Source organism: Triticum aestivum, chromosome 5B (assembly GCF_018294505.1).
Source record: "Triticum aestivum cultivar Chinese Spring chromosome 5B, IWGSC CS RefSeq v2.1, whole genome shotgun sequence".
Lineage (NCBI taxonomy): Eukaryota > Viridiplantae > Streptophyta > Magnoliopsida > Poales > Poaceae > Triticum > Triticum aestivum.
Window position 1 is genome coordinate 375,819,724 of NC_057807.1, and position 12,165 is coordinate 375,831,888.

The window sequence follows — 12,165 nt, forward strand, 5'->3', positions numbered from 1 at the left end:
TGTGACCTGAAGACTTATTACACTTGAGGACGGTGTATCCTCCAGCTGGTTAGGCGTCACGTTCTGATCATCCAAGAGTCATTGTGGATTGCCGGTGAACGAAGTCTGTGAAGGTTTGGAAGTCTACCTTGAATACTTACCAGAGTGATTGGGCGAGGACTGGGTGTCCTTAGCTCAAGGGGAATAAGGTGAAGACACGGTCTTCTGCGTTAAATCTCAGTCTCCCTAACCAGACGTACAGTTGTCACAGCAACTGGAACTGGTCCAACAAATCCTGTGTCTTCAACAAGCGACTGGTTCTATCCCTTTCCACCTTTACTTAAGTTTGTCTTTGTGAAGTCACTGCCTATCTGTGTATCTGTTTGACTTCATTGCTTGACTACTACTATTGATTGTCTTCAGACTATTTTCCATCTCGATCCTTACTTAGCTGCTATTAGCCATGTACTTTCACATCATTGCATATTTGACTATGGCTTGCTTATGGTAGTTATCTTCCGCTGCATATCAACTAGGTCATTTTTGTTGTTTGTCTTCGAAACTTCCAAGTTTTGAAGACTTTCATAAAAATCGCCTATTCACCCCCCTCTAGTCGATACTAGCACTTTCACCAGAGCCTCCTGACAAAGAGAGAGACTTCAATGAGTTCAGCATGTTGCCAAAAGGCGAGTGCTGAAAGATGTCTGCAGCGGTAAACTCCATTACCGGAGCCTAGCCTGGCTCGGTTGGCTCAAGGGTGTGCGGACCGGAACCAACAACCGGATAAGAGTCCGGGGGCCCGGGGTTACAGGCTTCCACAGAGGTGATACCTGTGTTCGGCTCCGTCGCCGATGAGTGTGCGGCCTGCAGGGCGGGGTCCAGCCCTCCATCCTTAGTCAACAACCTGCTCCGGATTTAGATCCGAGGCTTTAGCCGGGGTGATATCCCGCGCATTGTCTGACAGTAGGTCTAAACCGTGCTCATCGTGACTGTTCGATGCTCCTGGCATAGGCCCGAATCTGTCCAAGATCAAGTCTCCGCGAATGTCCGCTATGTAGTTCAAGTTTCCGAACCTGACCTGGTGGCCGGGGGCATAGCTGTCGATCTGCTCCAGATGGCCAAGCGAATTGGCCCGCAGTGCGAAGCCGCCGAACACGAAGATCTGTCCGGGGAGAAAAGTCTCGCCCTGGACCGTGTTGTTGACGATTGGAGGCGCCATCAAGCCCTGTAGCGACGACACAGAGGAACTCTAAATGAAAGCACCAATGTCGGTGTCAAAACCGGTGGATCTCGGGTAGGGGGTCCCGATCTGTGCGTCAAGGCTGATGGTAACAGGAAGCAAGGGCATAGATGTTTACCCAGGTTCGGGCCCTCTTGATGGAGGTAAAACCCTACTTCTTGCTTGATTAATATTGAAAATATGGGTAGTACAAGAGTAGATCTACCACGAGATCGTAGAGGCTAAACCCTAAGAGCTAGCCTATGATGGTATGATTGTAATTGTGATCGGCCTTCTAAGGACCAACCTCTCCGGTTTACATAGACACCGGAGAGGGCTAGGGTTTACATGGAGTCGGTTACAAGGAAGGAAACACAATATCCGGATCGCCAAGCTTGCCTTCCACGCCAAAGAGAGTCCCATCCGGACACGGGACAAAGTCTTGAGTTTTGTATCTTCACGCTTCAATAGTCCGGACATTGTACATAGCCCGGCTGTCCGGATACCCCCTAATCCAGGACTCCCTCATCCCCCACCCCCTGAAAATCGACTGACCCAAAAGTCGATTCAATCGACTGAAGTGTAGCTAAATTGGAGCAGAGCAGCAGCACGAGCGAGGGGGAGAGCAGCAGGAGCAGCGTGAGCAAACGAGCGAGAGCCGAAGCAGCAGCAGCTGGGCGAGTGAGCGATCGAGTGAGAGCCGGAGCAGCAGCAGCGCGAGCGAGCGAGCGAGAGCCAGAGCAGCAGCAGATCTGGCTGGTATGGACCCCACCGCTGAAGGGGCCTCACACTGGGGGAGAGCCGCCGTGGAGATGTCGCTCGCGGTGCTGGCTTCAAGGTAGCCGCTCCATGGGGGTGCGGGATGGAGCAGTGTCGGCGCCGGGAGGTCGAGTTAAGGAGAAGGTGCGATGCGATGAGTGTACAACCTCTTTGGTGGCGCCGAGTAGGCCTCAGCTTCATCCGAGGAGTCGATGATGATGTTGCAGTTCCGGTGGAGCAGGTTAAGGTAGTGATGTGGGGATGGAGCAGCCGCGATAGACGAGGCGGTCATCGGAGCGGCTCCTTGGAGGTGGAGGACGGGGCGGCTGAACCAGCGGGACGACGGATCCTCATCCGGGGAGGTGGACTGTCACGACCGGTTTTCCAATAAAAGACTTATTGAGAAACCGACCTTTATATAGACCAGTATAGGAAAAATCCTCCTTACTGGTAGACAAATACTTGATACAGAAATCTAGTAGTATTAAACATTATACAGGGTTGAGCTGAGGTTGCTCAACAATTTATTACAAGCACGCCAACATTATACATAAGGGGGGATATGTCACAAGGGTGTGGTGGCATACTACTGACTCGTAATAAAAGTGGTGGTGGATATGTCACAGTGAAGCGGGTGACATAACTCCTAATCCTGCAACTCATCGAGCGTCGAGGTGAGGCTCGATGATTTTAATCGGGTAGCGGAAGCGTATATGATACAAGTGACCAAATCCAGGATCGCACGGGACTGAATGGGACTCCTCTAGGTGTCGGACTCGCTATCGTACTCTTCATCCATGAGATCGCCTTCGTCAACATCTGGCCAAATCAACAAGCCAGGTGAGTACTTTGAATGTACTCGCAAGATAGTTCGGACATAAGATATAACAAATGCAAACATGATGCACCATGAGCAGTTAGCAATGCACACTCAAATAATAAATTTGAACGGCATGTTAAATAAAAAGGAAGTCAGGCGGTAGTCCTCCCGAAATCCAAAAAAATAACTGAAACCGATCGGGTGTCTGAAGCGACGCCTCGAAAGGTAAAATAAATAAATTTAACATGCCGCAGTCGGGCGTCTGAGCGACGTCACATAAAGGGCTTATATTTGAATGTAAATGACAGTGCGTGCCACAGTCGGACGTCTACACGACATCTCAGAAAGGGCTTATAATGAAAATAAATGACAATGATGCCACAGTCGGACGTCTACGCGACATCTCGGAAAGGGCTTATATTGAAAGTAATAGCAGGTGTGCCACAGTCGGACGTCTGAGCGACATCACAGAAAGGGCTTATATTTCATCATTTGTATTCAATAAATTCATGAAGATAAATCACTCTAAGCAAATACTCAGTACATAATAATAAACGGGTTAGTCCATCCACAGGAGTAATCATTTAGCCGGACTTAACACTCATGTTTGTTCATCGGAGATTTGTCACTGAGACTGACAAAGATAAGTTGAACACAGTCCTTGACCATAGACACGGTTATTCGAATGATTTTGACTCTGCAGAGTTTGCACTATTTAACCATAGCCAACGGATTTCAGTAGTCACGAAGGACTAGTTCCGTTTACGGTATTTCGGTAGAAACACATCTAACCAGTACACACCCATTCCACCTCACGATGCCAGGAATCACCCTAGGCAACGTTCAAGAAAAACTTTGAGACGGGGAGGCCACAACCTCGAATAGCATGGGATCAAATTTATATTCGCACGCTCTAAGGGGTGCCCCCCTCTCGGTCCCAACCGGAAACACCCATGCCCCCTGACCGGATGACTGGCTTTAATCCAGGGCCATGGAACCCTCATCACGGTCTCTCTATTTGGTGTGTACGAGGAAAGCGGTTTGCAACTTACTAAACCATATTCTTTGCAGGAAACATGTGGTAGCACAAAAAGAAATGGATGGTAACGTGACTTGATCCACGTTGACACTGGAGTTAAATGGTTTGGCATAAGACTGGCATGCTTCAACACTGCCATCTTACCACCTCTCATGTCACCACATGATCATGTAAACTCACATCAAATAACATATGGAGTTTCAAAGCTCACTTGCACTAGCTTTGCATGCAATATAACACTTACTGCAATGCATATAAACATGCCATGAACTAACTACTCAATGCAAACATGCAAAACACTCATCATATCAAAGGTTCAAACATGCTTGCCTGGTTTGGAGTAGTCGGAGTCTAGCTCCATGAAGTTCGCGGTTCCATCGCCTCCTCCGGTATCTACGGTATAAAGAAAATACGCACTAACGTAAATAACATGTGTGCACAAAAGTGTTCCAAATACTTTTCAAATAAATCTGATAAAAAAACTAGACAGAAAAATAAAGATGACAGAAAAAGAATCAATCAAAAATCATTTTTTGTTTAAAAGTTATTAAAGTTTTAGTCCAGGGACTTGTCTGTAATGAAACAGAAAGTTTCCAGGGGGTAGAACAAAAAAAGACAGAAAAACGTTTAATTTAGAAAGCGTATTTGCCCGAAGGCGTTTTCCCAAAAAAACGGTTCGAATATAAAAGAGAGGCTGACGAGGGGGTCCCACTCGTCAGGTTTAAAAGTTTGAGAGAGAAAAACAGAGCACGCCGGCGCCCGAAGCTTGCGGTGGTCGACGGCGACGATCCACGGCGAGTTAGGAGGAGCGGAGGGTACCTACGGACTCAGGGTGCTCTCCCGCGTTTGTGGGTGGTTGAGTTGGTCGTCAGCGAGCCCCACGTCGATGACGCCCTTCACTCCGGCGGACGGCGGCTCGGGCGTTAGTGGATCTCCCCGAGGAGGGCTGCAAGTTTCAAATTGGGGCGTGGGTTAGTGGAGTGGGTGCACTAGGATGCCACTGCTACAACGTGAGAGGCGGGGGTGCACGCACTTGAGCTAATCTTGCCGGAGCCCGAAGCAGATCGGGGCGGCCGGAGTTGGAGGAGAAGGCCTCCTCGGGGTCCTCCTAGTGGTCGGGCGCAGTCCTGGAGAGATGGAGGGAGTGATGCTGGTCGAAGGGGAGCTCAGGGTCGCTATTTATAGCCGGCCCGAGGCAGTTGCCGAGAACGGGATAGCTCCGACGGCGATTACGGTGAGGCAGTGGCCGGACGGGGGTTTTAGGTGGCTGGGCAACAACGTGATGATCCACTGGTTCCATTCAAATGCTAACCTCGGTTGGATTAGACCTGCTCCGCGGTTTCGACGAAACGGCGCTTCACGAGCCTGTCGGCGGCAGATAGCACACTCTGTGCTTGCCAGGCCACGTCGACGGTGCTGTGGTGCGTGCAGGGGAGGGGGTGGCCACGCGGAGGCCCCAGGTGGCTTGGGCGGCGCAGGACGGCGCCGAAAGGCGGTGCTGGTCCCTGCTGGCCGCCACGGGTGGCTCTGCCACCGCAGAAGCTACCGGCGTCGGCGGGACACGTCACCACCGACGATGGTGCCCGTCCAAAGGACCATGCGGTGCTCTGGATAAGAAGAAGGAGCAGTGTGCATGGCACCAGAGTGGGCACTAGTGAGATCGATGCCGTGTCTCTGAAGAAAACGACACTGACGGTCGAAACAGCAACACTGAACTCTGAACATGTACAACAACAGAGCAGGCCAGGTGCTCGATGAAATGATTTTGGCATGTGGAGAAATTTTCTGCAGCTGATCTTTGGTGAGGTGACCTCTCATTGCACCTGGGGGCTGCCTGATTTATCCCAAAATTTTGGGAGAAGAAAAAATATGAATTTCACCAAAAATGATAAATCTGGTCCAAACTTGTAGTGAGCAAAACTTGAAAATTTTGAACTATGGAAGAGTGGATCTTGATGGATCTAGGTTGGGGGTGCTAAGGACTAGTCAGAGGAGTTGGTTTGGGATCAAAACTCAAAAGAATTCAGGTACTTCCTTTGTAAATCACCTAGGTTCAAAATAAAAGACAAAAATGGTTTTGGGGATAAAAATGAATGGAATAAAAATCAAAAATGGGTGGAACTTGCTAGGATTGGATATTTGACTTGACCCAAAGTGGAGGGAGGTGTTTTGGAGGAAAATTTTAACATGAGGCATGGTGAAAGAGGATGGTTGGAATAAAAAGGAATAAATCCAAAAACCCTAAGGATTTCTTTTTAATTGAAAAACTTTTAAAATAAATTGTGATGAGTCACACCAATGAAAAGCCTTCAAAGCCAAACATCAAGGTTGAGGATGACCCAAAATAAAAATTTTGACATAAGAGAAAATATTTGAGAAGGAGAGTCTTTTTAAAAGATTTTGAATAGCCCCCTTCAAATCAAACAAAGAATTTTCTGAAAACCAAATAAATTTTTTTGGAGTGTCACAACACCTACCCCCTTAGGAAAAATCTCGTCCCCGAGATTTCAGCTGATCCTCAAATAGGTGTGGGTGCTCTGTCCGAAGAAAATCCTCTCTTTCCCATGTTGCTTCATTCTCGGTGTGATTGCTCCACTGAACTCTGAAAAACTTGATTGTTTTCTGACGGGTCCTCCTTTCAGACTCCTCCAATATTTTTATTGGACGTTCCCTGTAGGTGAGGTCTGGTTGCACGTCAATGTCTTCATGGGATACATGCTTCTCTGGGTTGCTTACACACTTCCTCAACTGTGATACGTGGAACACGTCGTGGACGTCTGACAGTTCTTCGGGTAGGTCTAGCTGGTAGGCTACTGTGCCTCTTCGTGCAACTACAAAGAAGGGTCCGATGAATCTTGGTGCTAGCTTTCCTTTAACCTTGAATCGTTGTAGGATCCTCATAGGTGATACTCGTAGGTACACATACTCACCGGGTTCAAAACTGACTCCCCAATGTTTTCGATCGTAATAACTCTTCTGTTGACTTTGAGCTATCTTGAGTCGGTCCCTGATTAGCTTAACCTTTTCCTCAGCCTCCTTGAGCATGTCTGGGCCGAAGATACGACTGTCTCCGGTCTCCGACCAATTTAGTGGGGTATGACATCTCCGCCCGTACAAAGCTTCAAAAGGTGCCATTTGTAGGCTGGCTTGGTAATTATTGTTGTATGCAAACTCGGCATATGGCAAGCTTTCTTCCCAACTGGTTCCATAGGTGAGGACACATGCTCTCAGCATGTCCTCCAGAATTTGGTTCACGCGTTCCATTTGTCCATCAATCTGGGGGTGGTATGCTGTACTAAATGCTAGTTGAGTTCCCAGGGCTTGTTGTAATTGATCCTAAAATCTAGAGACGAATTATGTGCCTCTGTCAGATATTATAGTCTTTGGAACTCCATGCAGACAGACGATACGGGAGAGACAAAGCCTGGCAAGCTTCTGAGTGGTGTGGGTTGTCTTCACCGGGATGAAATGTGCCACCTTAGTCAGTCTATCTGTGATGACCCATATGGCATCATTTCCGTATCGTGATCGGGGTAGTCCAACAATAAAATCCATTCCAATTTCGTCCCATTTCCACTCGGGTATCTTGTTTGGCTGTAATAATCCGGCTAGTTTCTGGTGCTCGGCCTTAATGCGTTGGCATGAATCACAACATGCAATGAATGTGGCTATGTCCCTTTTCATACCGTGCCACCAAATTTTTTCCTGAAGGTCCTTGTACATTTTGGTTCCTCCAGGATGGATTGAATATGGAGCGGTTTGGCCTTCAGCTAGAATTTGCTGCTTAAGGTCCTTTGTCGGTGTTCTGGGAACGGGGGTCCTCAGATTTGCCTGCCTGCGGCCTGCGGCGTGGCTCAAAGGGGGGCCCAGCACGGCCCATCTTCATCAACACGAGCTCAAGACCCTCGCGAGGGGCCAAGCCTCGCGGGGCGGACGACAAGGAGCTTCCTTAGGCGTGGCCTCATCAGGCTAGCTCGCAAGGAGGCGGAGAGATCAAGGCGGGGTACCTCACGAGGTGCCCATGATGCAAGCCATGACGACCAAGGGCGCCAGGTGGGCGCTAGCCCGCGCAGTGTCCTCCTTTCCTCTTTGTTGCAAAGGGAGCAAGCACAGGCGAGAGCATCAGGCAAAGGCATCCTTTTCAGTGCAACAAGACCAAGACCAGCCCAACAGCAGGATGGAGGTCATCGTGGAGCCCAAGCCGGCGTCACCACCAGAGCCTTTGACAGGCGAGGACCAACTTTAGTCAGGATAAGTGTACAAGATGTTCCCCTTCAAAATGACCAATTGTTGGCGCCCTTCCCGCCCAATATTTGGGAAGAGGCCCAGGGCCTTTGCCTATAAATAGGACTAGCCACCCACAGGGTAGAGGCATCTTGAGAGATGATCTTGATCAGCATCTGGATCAGCATCTAGAAAGCAACTAGAGAGAAAGAGAGAGGCGACCGAACTCTCCCTAGTAGTTCATCGCACCAGCCAAGAGCAGACCCTCGCGAGGCTGTTCTTCCTTGTATTGTTCATCATCAGCCCAAGAGGCAATCCACCACACCACACACTGGAGTAGGGTATTACACTGCAATGGTGGCCTGAACCAGTATAAACTCCGTGTCTCTTGTGTTGTTCGTTTGATAGATTAGATCCTAGCATGGCGGTGGGGTACAGGTAGGTAGTGGGCGAGATCTCCACGCGCACCCCAGTGTTCGAACCTCAAGGGTCCGCCGGAACCCGAAATCCGACATTTGGCGCACCAGGTAGGGGTGCGCCGGAATTCGTCTTCCACCGCCCTGATTCTCCTCCGACCACCGCATCCATATCTGACGCTTGTCGGGCCCGCGCTGAGCGCCGAGCCGCCCTCGCCTCCCGCGTCGCCCAGACGGCTCCCGTCAGCGGGCGCCCTTGTCGTTCCCCGTCGCCCGCCATCAACGCCGCCACCGGCCCGGCGGGGAACGAGCAGCAAGCATCATCCCAGCATCCCTCCGTGAGGCAAGACGGCCGCAATGCTACCCCCTCGTTCACCCCAGCGGGTTCTTCGTCTTGCGCATTCCGTGCGCCCATGGAGGCTCGAGCCGCACTCATCGCGGCGAACGAGCTCCTGCGCTACCGTCCCATCGACGACGTCTACGAAGAATGGCTCGACCGCGTCACCGAGCTCATCCGTGCCGCAGGGGGCTCTCCTGCACCGTCCGTCCCGCTGCACCGCACCCCTCCCTGCATGGGCGATGAAACTCCGGGGGCGCCCTAGCCGCCTCCTCCTCAAGAAGGCGCCCTGGCCCCAAGGCGCGTGGCCCCTGGGCGGAACCCGCTCCGTCAGGCGCCAGCACGGCAAGAGCAGAGCTGCCAAGAAGTCCCTCGCCCGCAAGAAGCTGCCCGAGTGCTCCTTGCTCCAGCTCGTCAAGACCCTGCGCTGCTCCCAGCTGCAGCGCGTGGGGACCCGCAAGACCAAGCTCTTCGTCACCCAAGGCCTCCCGTAGCCACAGTAGGCTGCCGTGCCTTCACCACCGAGCTGCGCAATGTTGCGTGGCCCGACAAGTTCAAGCCAGACCTGCCTCCTCGCTACGACGGCACGACCGACCCCACCGAGTTCCTCCAGCTCTACGAGCTGGGCATCGAAGCCGCCAACAGAGACGAGAAGGTCACAGTGAACTGGTTTCCCATGGCGCTCAAGGACGGGGCCCGCACTTGGCTCCTAAACTTGGCCCCCGGCACGATCTCCTCCTGGGACGAGATGCGCACCCGCTTCATCGCCAACTTCCAAGGTACTCGCGACCGGCCACCCGCCGTGAGCGACATGCGCCGCATCAAGCAGCAACCAGGGGAGACCCTGCAGAAGTACATCCAGCGCTTCAACAATGCACGCCTCAAGATTCCCAAGGTGACCGAGGAGGCCATCATCTCGGCCTTCTCCGACGGCGTGCGCGACGTCAAGATGAAGGAGGAGCTGGCGATGCATGAAGACCTGTGCACCTCTCTGGAGCTGTTCAACTTGGCGACCAAGTGCGCCAGGGCTGAGGAAGGGTGCCTCTCCCTCCTCGAGCTACCTGACGCAGACCCAGAAGAGAAGAAACCCAAGGCCAAGGATGTGAAGCGCAAGGGGGCTGCCGTGCTCGCGGCAGAACCAGACACCAAGCGGGGCAGAGATCTGCCCGAATCTTCCAAGGGCAGTCGGTGTTGTGTGTACCATGACCTCCACACCCACAACACCAATGAATGTCAAGAGCTCCGAGCCGTGCGAGAGGGAAGGATTGGCCGACGCCCCGACCGCAGCGACCGGGGCTACGGTCGAGGAGGAGGAAGGAACGCAGGACGCTGGGAAGACCGCGGCCCACGCCAAGGGTGGCGCGATCGACCTCACGAGGATCGCTGGCAAGACCCACCTCGCGAGGGAGACTAGAGGGATCAGCCTCGCGAGGATCGCCCGCAAGGCAACGCAGGCCTTCCTCCGCTGCCGCCGCAGCCAAGGAGAAATGAGGATCGTCATCAGGACGACAAGGCTGGGGGCTTCCAGGAGCCACGCGCGATCGCCTGCATCCTGGGCGGAGTTCAAGCCCCAGCCCCTCAGCGCATCTTCAAGCAGTTCGCCCGCGAAGTGAATGCAGTCCTTCCCAAGCTCGAAGCCACGCGCCCTCTTAGGTGGTCGGCGTGCGCCATCACGTTTAGCTCAGCGGATCATCTCAAGTGCGCGGCCACGGCCGGAGTCCTCCCGATGCTCTGTTACCCAATCATCAGCAACGTGCTAGTCACCAGGACCCTCATCGATGGCGGGGCAGGGCTCAACGTCCTGTCCGTGGAAACATTCAACAATCTTCAAGTGCCCTACAATTAGCTTCAGCCAACCAAGCCTTTCTCCGGAGTCACCAACGGCTCCACGGTCCCGATTGGGCAGGTTCGCCTCCCTGTCACCTTCGGGACACATGACAACTACCGCACAGAGCTCATCGACTTCGACGTCACCCACATTCGCCTGCCGTACAACGCCATCCTCGGGTACCCAGCGCTGGCCAAGTTCATGGCCGTGACTCACCATGGCTACAATGTCCTCAAGATGCCAGGAAGTGGCGGAGTCATCACGGTGCCCTGCGAAGAGAAAGACGCGGTGTGCTCCCTGGAGCGAGCCTTTCAGGCCGCATCACTGGAAGACCCGGACCGCGGAAGCAGGAGGCTTCCCGAGACCGCCCCCAAGAAGAAGAAGACATCGTCCAGCCTAGCCCCTTAGGAGGTAGGTCCCTCAGGGCCTGCGCCTGCCCAGGGGGAACCTCCTTCTATCGCATAGGAAAGCGTGCCCGGCGCCCTCCTCAGGCAGGGCTCGGGGGCTCTCCCCTGGAGGGCCACCAACCTTGCCAAGATCACGAGGGAGGTGCTTGGGCACCACTTGGAGGCGTGTTTCGAAGCACGTTTCCCTCAAGAAGGAGCAAGGCAAGGAGGGCCAAACCCTCAGGAGTTTGTCAGCAAGGCTATTCAGGAGCTACAGGAGTCAAGGATCATGAGTGGCAGCCACCGCTTACCCGCCGCAGCTCCCCATCCAGGAGAGGATGGCGGGCTGCGCGCCTGCATCGACATCCCAGGGCTTAACCGAGTCGCCTCTCAGGAGCGCTTCTGGCCCTCATGTGTGGGGCGCTGCGGGGGCCCACCCCACAGCTACGTTCGCATGCCCTACGGCTTGCCGAACGCGGCTGCGGTGCGCCAGCGCCTCATGAGGAGCATCCTGGAGGCTCAGGAGGCCAGGCACTCTGCAGTCCTGGCGGAGATGGAGATGGTTCGCGAGGAGCCACCAGCGCCCCCAGAGCCTCCCGAGGCTCCTGGGCCTGGGGGCTCGTGAAGATCGACTCCCGCAGCCCGCTACGTCTGCTACTTCAACACCTCTTCATCGTCAACACTATCAGGTGACATCTTTCAAGTTTCATTTCCAGCTGGGAGCGCCCTCAGGGCAGCATCATTCCCAGGCCGCGTGGGTCTGTCCCTGCGGCGTGTATCCCTTTTGCTCGTGTTTTTAGCTTACTTCGTTGGGGGCGCCCCTCGGGCTGCATCATCCCCAAGTCGCTCGGGTCAGACCCAGCGGCGTGTACCCCTCTTGCGTTTATTTTCGGGCCATGCATTAAACCCATCATGCTTGTTATTTGGTGTCTGTCCGTGGCACCTCTTCTCCCTTGATGTCGGCAGCTTGCGCGTTAAAGGGGGGGTACCTGAGCATCGCGACTCAGGGCTCCTACCGGCTCTCCAGCCCTCACCCTCTGGCTTTGCCCACGGCATCGCGCCCCGGCAAACCAGCGACGGCTGAGACTAGCTCGAGGGCCAGGACCCGAGGACGTAGAGCGTCGACATCTAACCAAGCTTGCACGTTAAAGGGGGGGT